Below are 15,009 nucleotides of genomic sequence, written 5' to 3' on the forward strand. Positions count from 1 at the left end.
AATTCAGATATGAAACAAAAAACAAAATCCATATTACTAACCGAGAATGTTAAACCGGATGGACGCAGGGACATCCGGCCATGGGCCGTGGCCGCAAAAGACGTACTGCGCAGGCGCCCCAAGAAATGAGGCACCGCGACCACAGAAAAAAGGAGTCAGCACAGAAAAACGGAGTCAAACGCCAGCGACGCACACAGCGCCGCACGAAACCCATTGCACACGAAACTAGCACACAAAAAAAAGAAGCCGCTCGCGCCCCACAAATCCCACACCCACCTCCAAGCACCCCCCCCCCCACAAGCAACGGACGGGACACACACAAAGAGGAGGATTCAACAAGCCCCTGGCACACAAAAAGAAAGAAGCCGCTCGCGCCCCACCAATCCCACCACCCCCTCCAAGCAACATCCCCCCACCCTCCTCAGACGCCGGCAAAGCACACAGCGCCACACAAATCCCATTGCACACGAAACGGGACGCACACAAAGTGGAGAATTCAACAAGCTCCTAGCACACCAAAAAGAAGAAGCCGTAACCGCCACACAAAGCCCATTAGACACGAAACGGGACAGACTACGGACATTGCACACGAAACGTTCACAAAGACGACGATTCAGACCCACAAATACACTAACATCAATAAGAAGTGACACCTAAAGCCCCATTTCTGAAGGAACCGTTCGTATTAAACATACGTCATCTCAACACCTTCACACTAGGCAGCATAGGTGGATCTCCTTACACTGAAGCACTATTAACCGTTCAACTGCAGAAAAGGCTCCATATTAAGAGTGAGTGTGATCCTCCTTATTACTTATCCACATTTCTCACGCTGAAGAACAAACAAGTCAGGAATACACGATCACAGGTACAAAACGATACGGCTCGGATAACGGGACCAAACACACGAACCCGCATGAAAAAACAAAATACACGGCGGCACATACAACGTGCTTATGAACCTCCGGAAGAAAAAATGTCTCGGCTCCAAAAACGCAAAGCTCAACTAACACATTATCAGAAACGAGCGCGTATGGACAGACACACTGAACGTAGACGCATACAGCACGCGTCTCAAAGTGCTGCATCGAAACAGGCACGGATTCAAAACGAAACACCTCCCACCTCAGACATACAGAAACGGCAGCGAAGGGACAAAATAAATAAACGCAGACGTCTACACCGCGCATCTGGAATGCCGAAAAACAAGCAGGCAAGGCTCCAAAAAGAGAAAGCTCAACTGACCGACATACAAAAACGAGCAACACTCAATACAAACAATGCACACAGTAAACTACAACGGGCTTCTCACACAGCACAGGGAAATCGATTACAGCTCCAAAACAACACGTCCCAAATACTACACATACAACAACGCGCCTCTCAAACGGCACAAGCAAAAGATACACGTCACGGACATCAACGACAGACATGTGCTAAACACTTGCGCCAGTTAGCTGACAACGCGTTCAATAATGAGTCCACTATTGAGGAAAATTCATTGGGATTAATGAATGTCATCTGCAATCATTGTCATTCACTTAACTACCCTGAAGAAACAACTGACAATACAAGTAATGAATTTACACGTTGTTGTCAAAAGGGTCAAATTGGACTGCCTCCTTTACATTCATATCCTGAATATCTACAGAACCTTCTAACTAACGATGTACCTGAAAGTGAAAACTTTATCAACTGCATTAGATCCTACAAATCGGTATCCACTATAAACATGAACAGTGGCACTGCACATGACATCCATCTTGCCACACTATTAATTATTGATGAATGTGCAATGGCATCCAGTCACTTACTCAACACCATTCATAAACTTCTACAAACGTTGATGAATAATAATATTCCCTTTGGAGGAAAGGTACTTTTATTAGGAGGAGATTTTAGACAGTGCTTAGCTATTGTTCCACATGCCATGCGCTCAGCTATTGTTCAGTGCACCTTAAAAAACGCAAACAATTGACATTGCTTTCAAAAGATACACTTAATACAAAACATGTGATGTCCACATCCAGATCATAACAATTGGTTATTACAACTGGGAGATGGTACACTCACCAATACAGATAGACTTCTCCCAGATATTATTACAATTCCTCAAGCCTTTATCTGCACCGACTTAGTTACAGAGACATTTGGAACAGCAATCTCATTAGACCAAATGCCCCTTTTAACACAATGCGCTATATTATATCCAAACAATGTTAATGTAGAAAACATAAATAACCAAGTCATTGCATTACTTCCTGGAGAGACACAACTCTTTCTAAGCTCTGACAAAGTTGACTCTGATCACAACAATGACCATCTTCATTGACCTTACAAGTTCTGACCTGAAATTACCTTTTACACTTAAACGGCGTGTACAAAGAAATTTTCCAATAACCCTTTACACTGTGCCACACACTTTATTGTTTGCTTTCTATTTGCATCATCTACACCTTCACACTATTCTATATCTCATTCATACATCACGCTCTTTGTCATTTCCCAACACCAGGGGTTGGCGAGCGAAGCGAGCAGGGGGCGGAGCCCCCTAGTCAGTTTATAAAGCTTAAATCAATTACTCCAAAGAAATGAAAGTGTGCCTGATACCTCCTCTTGTGTACCGATGGAGTCAGTACAACAGACTAGACAGCAAAACTGACAATTTAAAAAAATTTGGCCAAAAAAAAAAAAGCCAACTAGCAGGGCCAGCAATACAGCAGGAACTGTGGTGCTTCCCCGCCCCCCCAATACACTGTAGCCCCACATAGAGCTGGCACTTAACCTTTATCTGTGTGTGACTTTTGTTTTTATTGTATAACTAGCTGTCCCCTGTCGCTCTGCCCACGTAGTAGTGAAACAGGAGAAACTTTAAAAATCAATAAAAAAAAAAGTAACAATTTATATTGATAGCTTTCATATCCGAGGGCCTCTTGATATACAATATTTTTGGTTCTGCTATCTGGGGCGAGAATGTAGCTGTGATCTCTTTGCCAAAAATGTAAAAAGTTGGCAAGGTATTTTTGGCCAAGCGGAGATAACTCCGCTCCAACGTCAAACATTGCCACTGTATCGGATTGTGTTTACCTGTAATGGGAGAGCGTCCCCCGCATGGGGAGAAGAGCACGTGGCTGTGATATCTCTGCCAATGAACAGCTACCTTCTAAAGCACACGTAGCTCAGATCTCTCTCTCAAAAACGTCAAATGTTACTCTTTAACAATCTCTAGATGATATTGGCTGCTGAACAAACAGTTATCGCTAGCTAAGCGGAGGGAAGGTGCACTCCAACATGTCGCGAGACGTAGACCAACTCGAATGGAGGCTGGCGCGTGAGTGAGGAAGGCCCCGCCCCACAGCCTCTCTCTCGGATTTGTGCAACCAAACTATAATACTTAGCTCAAGGGTGTCCAACTCCAGTCCTGGAGGGCCGCAGTGGCTGCAGGTTTTCATTCTAACCCTTTTCCTTATCAGTGTTCAGCTTTCACTACTAATTAACTCTTTTCTTTTTCATTTTAATAGCTGTTTTTTAAGGATTCAGCCCTCTAAATTAATTCCTTTCTTCATTAAATGGCAGCCAAACAGAAATGAGACGTGAAACGAGTCGACAGATGACCAGCTAAATCAGGGCTTCAAACTCCAACCAGGTTCGTAATGAGACTCCAATTCTTGTTGTTAATTAAAGTCATTTAATTCAGTGGCCCATTGCTGCTCTCGTTCTGCCACAGCAGACAATTCCAGAACTGTTGCTTTTCTGTTTTGTCTAAGAACACCACTGTAACATTTTACGGGAACTCAACTGACCAACCTTAGTGATATTTTCAGATACTGTGGTTAGGTGGTCATGTGGCTGCTCGCTTTGTGTCTCATTATTATTTGGCTGCTAATTAAAGAAAAAATAACAACCGAGGGGCCTCAGTAATTAAAACTAAGCCAAAGGAAGTTAAGCCACAGCAAAAACTGGTCACTTAATTAAGAAGATGGTTAGAATAAAAACCTGTAGCCACTGTGGCCCTCCAGGACTGAAGCTGGACAGCTGGACACCCCTGACTTAGCTCGATGAGAGAAGTTGCAATATATATTTTATATATATATATATATATATATATATATATATATATATATATATATATATATATATATATATATACAGTGCATCCGGAAAGTATTCACAGCGCATCACTTTTTCCACATTTTGTTAGGTTACAGCCTTATTCCAAAATGGATTAAATTAATTTTTTTCCTCAGAATTCTACACACAACACCCCATAATGACAACGTGAAAAAAGTTTACTTGAGATTTTTGCAAATTTATTAAAAATAAAAAAATTGAGAAAGCACATGTACATAAGTATTCACAGCCTTTGCCATGAAGCTCAAAATTGAGCTCAGGTGCATCCTGTTTCCCCTGATCATCCTTGAGATGTTTCTGCAGCTTCATTGGAGTTCACCTGTGGTAAATTCAGTTGACTGGACATGATTTGGAAAGGCACACACCTGTCTATGTAAGGTCCCACAGTTGACAGTTCATGTCAGAGCACAAACCAAGCATGAAGTCAAAGGAATTGTCTGTAGACTTCCGAGACAGGATTGTCTCGAGGCACAAATCTGGGAAAGGTTACAGAAAAATTTCTGCTGCTTTGAAGGTCCCAATGAGCACAGTGGCCTCCATCATCCATAAGTGGAAGAAGTTCAAAACCAGCAGGACTCTTCCTAGAGCTGCAGGTTCGTAATGAGACTTCTGCATCTAAACTGAGCGATCGGGGGAGAAGGGTCTTAGTCAGGGAGGTGACCAAGAACCCGATGGTCACTCTGTCAGAGCTCCAGAGGTCGAGAAAGGAGAACCTTCCAGAAGGACAACCATCTCTGCAGCAATCCACCAATCAGGCCTGTATGGTAGAGTGGCCAGACGGAAGCCACTCCTTAGTAAAAGGCACATGGCAGCCCACCTGGAGTTTGCCAAAAAGCACCTGAAGGACTATCAGACCATCTGGTCTGATGAGACAAAGATTGAACTCTTTGGTGTGAATGCCAGGCGTCATGTTTGGAGGAAACCAGGCACCGCTCATCACCAGGCCAATACCATACCTTGATTCTTGTATGTCTAAGCATTATCCTCTGATGACAGCTCCTGGCAGGAGCTGAAAGCTCAGGAATAAAAACTACTTTATGGTACATGATTCATTTTCTCCCTTTGTGGATCTCCAGCTACAAATATTTTATATATATTATATATATATACGACCTAAATCCATTAAGTAGTTCTCTTGTGAAAAGCATACAGACAGACAGGCAGATGTGGATTTTATATATAATGAGAGGAGATTATCAGCTGTTAGGAACAGACGTGCAAGTAAGAATTTAATGATGTTGAGTAGATAAGACCGTAAGCTTGACTTGAATCTGCACCCACACATTCTAAAATTTGCAAAAAACATTGCTAAATAATTGCTGAAAAGTCAGCATACGGTATAAACATGAAAAATGTGAGCATATAACTTTATAACTAACATGAATTGTATGACACAAGTAACATTGAGTTATGTGTTCTCCAACCATCCCCTAACACCCAGTAGCACCCCGGGTCTGATTCAGCACAATTCAGCTTCCCAGTCATTGCAGTTATGAACGGTGCTACATAGGGTTGCCAGACGTCCCTTATATACGGGACATGTCCCAAATTGGATAATTTTGTCCCCTGTCTCATACTGACCTTTCAGGGACACCCAAATGTCCCTTATTTAGTTCATTTTCAAATTTCATAATAAAAATATATTTTTATTAACCTTCTTCTGGTACTTAGTTGTAACTTTATAAGTAATTATACTTTCCTTTCTCCGATTCTCTTGATGAAAATAACCCAAATGTAACGAGGAAACTAGTGTTTGCTGCCTGTTTGTAACTTGTTCAGTTGCTCTGGTTGGCTGAGGACAGCGACACTCTTACCGTTTTGCTCTCCAGCCGCGCTGCTGTGCAGTTCTGGATCAGCATTGCAACATACGGGGTCAACAAATGTGTTGTTACTACTTGCCACGGACCACTATTTTTTTCTAACCGCGTGTATTAAATAATATTTCTCTATTGTCTGTATTAAAAAAATATTTTCAAATGATTTCACTTTTACAGATTTTTTTTAGCTTCCATTAAATAATTTTCAAATGATTTTACTTTTGTTTTCCTCATAACCCATTAAAATCCTTGCTTTATGTTTTTAAACTATGTCTCTACTTTTATATAATATATTGGTCTGGGTGTGTAGGGGGCATGTATAAATGTATATACATAGTACTATAGAGAGAGATTTTAAGAGTGTCCTGTATTTCTGATTTTATAATCTGACAACCCTAGTGCCACATGCTATGATGTATTAAAGTTACCTTGATCGACCAGACTCTCGGGTGTCAGTTTGACTCTGCTGGCCACAGCATTGCGCCCACTTGCTCTTGCCATACTTCTCCATGTATGTCCCATCCGTTTTCATGTCCCGTCTTTTCATCTTAGTGGTGGCCTTCCACTCACATGGAACTGCACGTGTCCACCACTCATCGGTTAGCCGTGCGATGTGTCCTGCCCATCTGAGTTTGCGCTCTGCCTGTTCTGCGCGATCACATCTTTTACTCCAGTTCTCTCCCTGGTCTCCTCATTCCGGATGCGTGCACATATTATCGTGGAAAAAACTGTGCTGTTGAAGAAATCGGACGGAGTGGTCCTGTCTAACTTTGCTTTTAACACATCCTCGATTGAATTAAACACCGTCCATCCCGCTCTTATTCTCTGCGAGACCTCCTATTCAAGACAAACGTAGTCAGGCACCTCTTCTATTTCATGGTTTCTGATAGTAAGCGACCGGGAGCTACAGTGCATCCGGAAAGCATTCACAGCGCATCACTTTTTTCACATTTTGTTATGTTACAGCCTTATTCCAAAATGGATTAAATTCATTTTTTTCATCAGAATTCTACACACAACTCCCCATAATGACAATGTGAAAAAAGTTTGAGATTTTTGCAAATTTATTAAAAATAAAAAAATTGAGAAAGCACATGTACATAAGTATTCACAGCCTTTGCCATGAAGCTCAAAATTGAGCTCAGGTGCATCCTGTTTCCCCTGATCATCCTTGAGATGTTTCTGCAGCTTCATTGGAGTCCACCTGTGGTAAATTCAGTCGACTGGACATGATTTGGAGAGGCACACACCTGTCTATATAAGGTCCCACAGTTGACAGTTCATGTCAGAGCACAAACCAAGCATGAAGTCAAAGGAATTGTCTGTAGACCTCCGAGACAGGATTGTCTCGAGGCACAAATCTGTGGAAGTTTACAGAAAAATTTCTGCTGCTTTGAAGGTCCCAATGAGCACAGTGGCCTCCATCACCCGTAAGTGGAAGAAGTTTGAAACCACCAGGACTCTTCCTAGAGCTGGCCGGCCATCTAAACTGGGCGATCGGGGGAGAAGGGCCTTAGTCAGGGAGGTGACCAAGAACCCGATGGTCACTCTGTCAGAGCTCCAGAGGTCCTCTGTGGAGAGAGGAGAACCTTTCAGAAGGACAACCATCTCTGCAGCAATCCACCAATCAGGCCTGTATGGTAGAGTGGCCAGACGGAAGCCACTCCTTAGTAAAAGGCACATGGCAGCCCGCCTGGAGTTTGCCAAAAGGCACCTGAAGGACTCTCAGACCATGAGAAAGAAAATTCTCACCAGGCCAATACCATCCCTACAGTGAAGCATGGTGGTGGCAGCATCATGCTGTGGGGATGTATTTCAGCGGCAGGGACTGGGAGACTAGTCAGGATAAAGGAAAGATGACTGCAGCAATGTACAGAGACATCCTGGATGAAAACCTGCTCCAGAGCGCTCTTGACCTCAGACTGGGGCGACGGTTCATCTTTCAGCAGGACAACGACCCTAAGCACACAGCCAAGACATCAAAGGAGTGGCTTCAGGACAACTCTGTGAATGTCCTTGAGTGGCCCAGCCAGAGCCCAGACTTGAATCCGATTGAACATCTCTGGAGAGATCTTAAAATGGCTGTGCACCGACGCTTCCCATCCAACCTGATGGAGCTTGAGAGGTGCTGCAAAGAGGAATGGGCCAAACTGGCCAAGGATAGGTGTGCCAAGCTTGTGGCATCATATTCAAAAAGACTTGAGGCTGTAATTGCTGCCAAAGGTGCATCGACAAAGTATTGAGCAAAGGCTGTGAATACTTATGTACATGTGATTTCTCAGTTTTTTAATTTTTAATAAATTTGCAAAAACCTCAAACTTTTTTCACGTTGTCATTATGGGGTGTTGTGTGTAGAATTCTGAGGAAAAAAATGAATTTAATCCATTTTGGAATAAGGCTGTAACATAACAAAATGTGGAAAAAGTGATGCGCTGTAATTGCTTTCCGGATGCACTGTAGCTCCCGGTCGCTTACTATCAGAAACAATGAAATAGAAGAGGTGCCTGACTACGTTTGTCTTGAATAGGAGGTCTCGCAGAGAATAAGAGCGGGATGGACGGTGTTTAATTCAATTGAGGATGTGATAAAAGCAAAGTTGGACAGGACCACTCCGTCCGATTTCTTCTGTCAATACTTTCCAGATGCACTGCACATCATCTGACCGCATCTGCTTTGTTTTCGTACAGTTGATTTTCAAACTGACCGCTGATCCTCTGTAATCTGAAGTATTCAGTCTGTAGTTGTGCAGTACTTTTTGAAATATGTACAATATCATCTGCAAATCGGAAGTGGGTCAGCCAGTTGCTGTTTATCCGCACGCCTCCGTCCCAGGCGATGTCCCCTATTGTTACCATGTCAAGGCACACTGAGATGAGATTCAGAGAGACGGTGTCCCCTTGTCTGCAGCCCTTCTCGAATGGAACTGGTGCTACACACATGACACTTATATGATACACAAGTGCAAACAGCGTGAGAGGGGAAAAAAAGAAGATATGAAGAAAAAAACGTTTTGTATTTTTATTGTATACTGCGTAAGAAAAACTGAAGATTTAAAATAAAGCACACAATGGTCTTTGATAAAATAAAAGTTATTGCAGGTGTCCAAAGTGTTTCTGAATTATCCTGTACAGACTTTTAGTTGCAATGAAATACAAAAAAAAAAGGAAAATGACATTTTATTATAAGTAGAAGCCAAACAAACGTGTGTGTACATAAAAGGAACAGCAGAAGAGCTTCAGCTCCAAAGGCTGAACAAAAGGCAGCAAACCAAAATTGCAAATCTTTATAAATCAAAAGAACTTATGAGGTTGTTTGGCTCTAAAGGTAAAGCATGGCAGCAATTAATGACCATTTTAGCAATTAATTTGTTGGCAGATTATTATGTTGATTGATTGATCAATCAATCAATCAATCAATCAGAAAAAGTGCAAGCATTTTATTCAATAATGAAATGTACAGTGGATTCTGAAAACAGTGAGACCCCTTTTCATTATTTACACAATTTTTTATATTGTAGCCTTGGGTGAAAATGGTTTAAATGAAATTGTTTTTTTCATCAAACATCCATCATCCAATGTGATTCTACATCTTGTTTAGAGTCCAACTGTGGTCAGTTCAATCGACTGGTGTGAGAGAGCTGCCAGCCGGGACGCACCTGAAATGGAAGAATGGAGAAAGGCAATAACTTTTGGACACTGCCTTCCCCAAGATGCTAGATGGCCTCTCCCCTGGAGTGTAGCAGTGCGCCAGATTCCTGCAGGGCATCCTGGGACATGGAGTTCAGTTGCTCAGCCCTGTTGGGTGCCACCAGGGGGCACTGTGAATGAACCTGGGGAGTCATGCTTCCCTTATAGCCCGGAAGTGCTAGGAAGTCACGTGGATGGAAGCTCCAAAGTACTTCCGGGCTGATTAAAGACCTGAAATTCTCCATCTGACCTGGAAGTGCTGGCAAATCACGTGGGAGGAAGAACAGAAGCACTTCCAGGTCAAGGACTATTTAAAGGACTGCTGAAGACCCAGCAAGCAAGCCAGAGTCGGGTGGAGGTGGACAAAGCTTGCTGGGAGGAGTGGAGGAGAAAAAGGAGAGGAATATTGTGATTATTGTGTTAGTTGATTGTGGCTGTGGCTGTGCAGGAAGAAAACAACTAAAAGTACTTCTTGGTGCTTTTACCCTGTGTCCTGCATGTCTGGTTGTTGGGTTTAACCCCTTAACCGCCCTCTGCCGGATATATCCGGCACCGTTGTTTTATTGCTAACGCCATACTGCTGGAATTATCCGGCACATTTGCCTGTGGTTATATGAATGCCTGGCAAGTAGTATAACTGACGGTTTGGCGTGGGTATTATTACTACGTTGTATTTCGACAAGTCTGTGGTTGTTTTGGCCAGTCATGTGACGTGATTCGCATGTAACAGCTGTGAATATGGCGAAACGTAAACTGACTTCAAGTGAGGCTTTGCAGGCGATTTTGGACAGTTCTGATCATGATTGTAGCAGTTCTGAAGAAGATTTTAGCGACAGTGATGAGCAGCAACGTGCGCTGCATGATACTGTGAATGAAGACACATCGGATGACGGCGCTGAGTGGGTGTATCCCCAGCATCTCAGCTGGGCTGCTGCCCGTGGTGAACTACCTTTTCTGCATTCGTTTGAGGCAACGTGTGGCTTTATTGTTGATGTAAACAATTACACTGCTGAGCAGTTTTATGAGCTGTTTGTGTCACCTGATTTGATCAGACATTTTGTTCATCAGACAAATCTGTATGCAGCACAGTTTATTGAGAAAAATCCCAATTTACCTCCACATTCCCGTGTTCGTGCTTGGGTAGACACTGATGAAAACGAAATGAAAAAATTCATTGGGATTTTGATGTTGATGGGAATAATCAGAAAACCAGATATTGAGATGTACTGGTCTACAGATCCTATGTATGCAACACCTATTTTTGCAGCTGTCATGACACGTAACCGATTCTCTTTGCTGCTGAAATTCTTTCATTTGAATGACAACAGAAACGAGCCAGATAAGAAAGATCCAAACCGCGACCACTTGTTCAAGCTACGTCCTTTGATTGATCATTTATTTGAAGCATTTCAGTTGCCCTACATGCCAGGACCATCAGTTGCAGTTGATGAAAGTTTATTGTCGTGGAAGGGCCGCTTACAGTTTCGACAGTATCTACCATTGAAAAGGGCACGGTTTGGTATCAAGATGTTTTGCTTAGCTGAGAATTCAGGTTACATTTATAGATTTCGTGTATACACTGGCAACTTGCACAACATTTAGTGGTCAATACTGCTTGAATAAATGTAAAAAATGTAAAAAAAATGTAAAAAAGTAAAAAAACGAAAATTGTTCAGATTTCGCCTGGCGTGGGGAATATTTAGGGAGTTGGCGGTTAAAGGGTTAAGGGGCAATAGTGACCCCTAGCGTCCACAATGGACATTATTAGGACACACCTGTCTATACAAGAGCTGACAGTGGAGCCAAGCAGGTGGTTGAAGGAACTACCTGTAGTACTCAGACCCCAGATTATGTCAAGACACAGATCTGGGCAAGGCTTGAAAAATATATATTATATAATATCTGAAGCACTGAAGGTTTCCAAGAGCACAGTGGTCTACATCTCTCTATTATAAATGAAAATCTTGAGACGCGATGGGACTTTGGCCAAGAGATTTTTTCAAGTCCCGCCCTCCTCTCCACCATTTACAGGTAACGGCCCACACCCACCGTCCTCTTACCTCTCATTCTTGTGAATGCTTTGGTCAGACACACTTCCTGTGCTTTCAGCTCTTATAAATTTTTATGTTTTCCTCACTTTAAGTTCCCAGTAAAAGAAAAGAAGACTTATTATGTCCTGAAGGGTTATCAACAGAAGAAATGAGTACATGGGCAATCCTAGCACTGAGAAACGAAGTCAAACAAATTAAACGCCAAAAATGTCGATTGGTAACATGGCAAATTATTTAAATGTGTATCAATAGACTATGCTGAAGCAGTTGGTGGTGATGGTGAGGAACATGAAAACATCAACTTACAATATCCCGTAGAATATCTACAAGCGTTAACAGCATCAGGTCTTCCACCTTACTGTTGAAAGAAGGATGTAACGTAATGTTATTGCGTAATTTATGTCTGAGTGATGGGCTATGCAATAGGACAAGATTAGTTGTAGTAAAAATTGGTCGAACAATTCTGACATGTACTACATTACCTTTCTTCTTGCCTGTTAAAATTTTACATCTTCCATGGATAACAGACACCAAATGAGATGTTCATATGCCATTTGTATTAAAACGTTTACAATTTCCTGTGAGAATAGCTTTTGCTATGACAATTAACAAATCACAGGGACAAACATTCAAAAATGTTTGTTTATTTATTAGAGGGAAAGAAACGATATTCACTCACGGGCAGTTATACGTTGCATTGTCACGATGTAAGTCCAAACACGGAATCAAATTTCAATGTGATCTTGATGAAAAGTTAATTAAAAAACACACTTTTTCTGTAAAACTTCAGTAAAAACTAAGTTTAAAAAGTATCTGCGTGTTAATTTCAAAGCCAAACAGAATGAAAACGTATAATGCAACGACAACCTCTAATGCAACATGAAACAATTTTCTTTCAATTTATTATGTTTTACTAATTTTTTACTATGGTTAATTACTTGCTGTAATATAAAATAGTTCATTCTATTATGCATACGTAACAATTCCCATGAAAATAACAAACCTGTTTAAATTGTACATTTGCTTCCCCATACATGAGTGGCAGAGCCGTGAAGAGGCTAGTGCATAGTGCCCACCTGGGGGTTGGCCAGCAAAGTGAGCAGGAGGCAGAGCCTCCTAGTAACTCCTAAATGGAATAAGTTTGGAATGACCCCTAATTCTGGAGCCAAACTGAGCAACAATAGGAGAAGAGGCTTACTAAGTGAGGTGACCATGAAGCTGATGGTCACTTTGGCAGAGCTCCAGTGAACTTGTGTGAAAATGGGAGAAATTTCCAGAAGGACAAACATCACTGCAACACTCTACCAGTCAGAGTGGCCAGACAAGAGCTTTGGATCTGTAAAAGAGACACAGTGGTCTGCTTGGAGTTTGCAAAATGGTACATAAAAAGGACTCTCCAGCAGACAGAGAGAGAGAGAAAAACAAGAATCACTGCTCGGATTAAACCGAGATTAGTCACGTCCAGAAGAAACGAGGCAGTGCGCCATCAGCTGTGCAATACCATTTCAGTGGTGAAGCATGGTGGAGGTAACATAATGCACTGGGGTTGATGTTCAGTGCCAGTGCCTGGGAGACCAGACAGGGTTGATGGAGAGATGAACAGAACAATGTCCATATTGTATATCCTTAATGAAAAGCTGCCCAAGGCACTCCACACCTCAGACTGGACTGAAGCTTCACCTTGCAACAGGACGACGACTCCAAGCACAAAGCTTAGACCTCACAGAGATGGCTTCAACTTGGGGGATGTTCTTGCACTTGGACCTAATGGAACATCTCTAGGGAGACGTGAAAATAGCTGCCCACCAACAAACGTCACCCAACCTAACAGAGCTTGAGCAGATCTGCAGAGAAGAAAAATCTCCAAATCCGGGTGTGTGAAGCTTGTCAAGCCCAAGAAGACTCCAGGATGGAATCACCAGCTATGGGGCTTAAACTACACCAAGAGCAAAGGATCTAATGCTTGTGTTGGTGTGTTATTTCAGCTTTTTTAAATTGTAAATAAATCTGCAAAAATGACTAAAATCCTCTTATCTCCCTATTGAGTGCTGGTCAATTTGGGGGGAGAGAAAAAAAAAAAGTTAAAATCTTTAGGTTAAGCACAAGGCTGCAACCGCAAAATGTGTTAAAAGTGAAAGAGTCCGAAGACCTTCTGAATCCACTGAATGTGCAGCATCGAGTTAAAACGGAAGAGCAGGGATAAATTACACAGTCTTGATTTGTTAGGCCTGCATTTGTGTGAGAGGCATTTGAGTTACTGTATATAGTAAAACAATAATAATGATAATAAAATAACTTGGCATAGAACTTGTGCGACCCCAAATATATCAAACATCTGTGTTCTATTCCTTGCACATTACAGTCCACCATAACAAGTACTGTATGAGCTAAAATTATATTTGCTAAAAAATTAATGCTGTTAGTGACTGTAAGTTCCAGTTGAACACATTTAAGGCAGCTGTCAATATTAGGAGGTAGAAGGTGGACACCACTGTTAGGTGTTAAATGATTTTGCCCCAAGTGTTTGGGTTTGATTAAACCCGCTAGATGGCAGCAAAGAGTGCAAGAAGAACAGAGGGAAGCTCATTTTGTTGCTTTGCACCCTCCCTCACCCTAATCTGTCATCTATGGAGGAGGAGCAAAAGCTTTAGATGCGTCAAAAATTCCGATCATCGGTTTTCCGCGGATCTCAATGTTTTAGGGTTCCCCGACACCGAAAACACTGATATCTCGATGATGGGTGTGTGTCTGTGTGTCAGTTTCTTGGGGATGGTCGGAAAAATACCAAACTCAAAACTTAAGCCTGTTATGAGATGACGATGTGCTGATTAGTTTTTGAGCCAAATCGTTTAAGAGAAAGAGGCATTCAAGATGAGCCCCCAAATTCTGCAACTCTACAATTAATGATGAATTCTTCGTGTCGATTGCTATCGTAATGACCTATTTTATGATCAGACAGATCAGAGCAGTAAATAATGACTGAAAATGTTAGAGAATAGTTCGGGTAACTTGGTTCCGAGGATGCAAAGCCGCCCTATACCGACACTCACGGCTGAATTTTTTTATTTTTTTGAAACACCATCACAGTATTAAGTCCTGGCTGTCATGATCATCAAAATAACTTTTACATCTCGTTGATGATTCACATTCTACCAAACACAGATTTGAACTGCCACTGAGAGAGTTAATGGGAGTATGAGAAGGATTGCTATTACTCTGGTGGGTTCTCTCTCTTCTCTCTATTGTCAACGTCTGTAACTTGAATACAAACAGCCAGGACAGGTCATTAGAGAGGCGAGTGTCAAAAGCTTCAAAACACCTTCT

This window comes from Erpetoichthys calabaricus, chromosome 1 (assembly GCF_900747795.2).
Source record: "Erpetoichthys calabaricus chromosome 1, fErpCal1.3, whole genome shotgun sequence".
In the NCBI taxonomy this organism is placed as follows: Eukaryota; Metazoa; Chordata; class Cladistia; order Polypteriformes; family Polypteridae; genus Erpetoichthys; species Erpetoichthys calabaricus.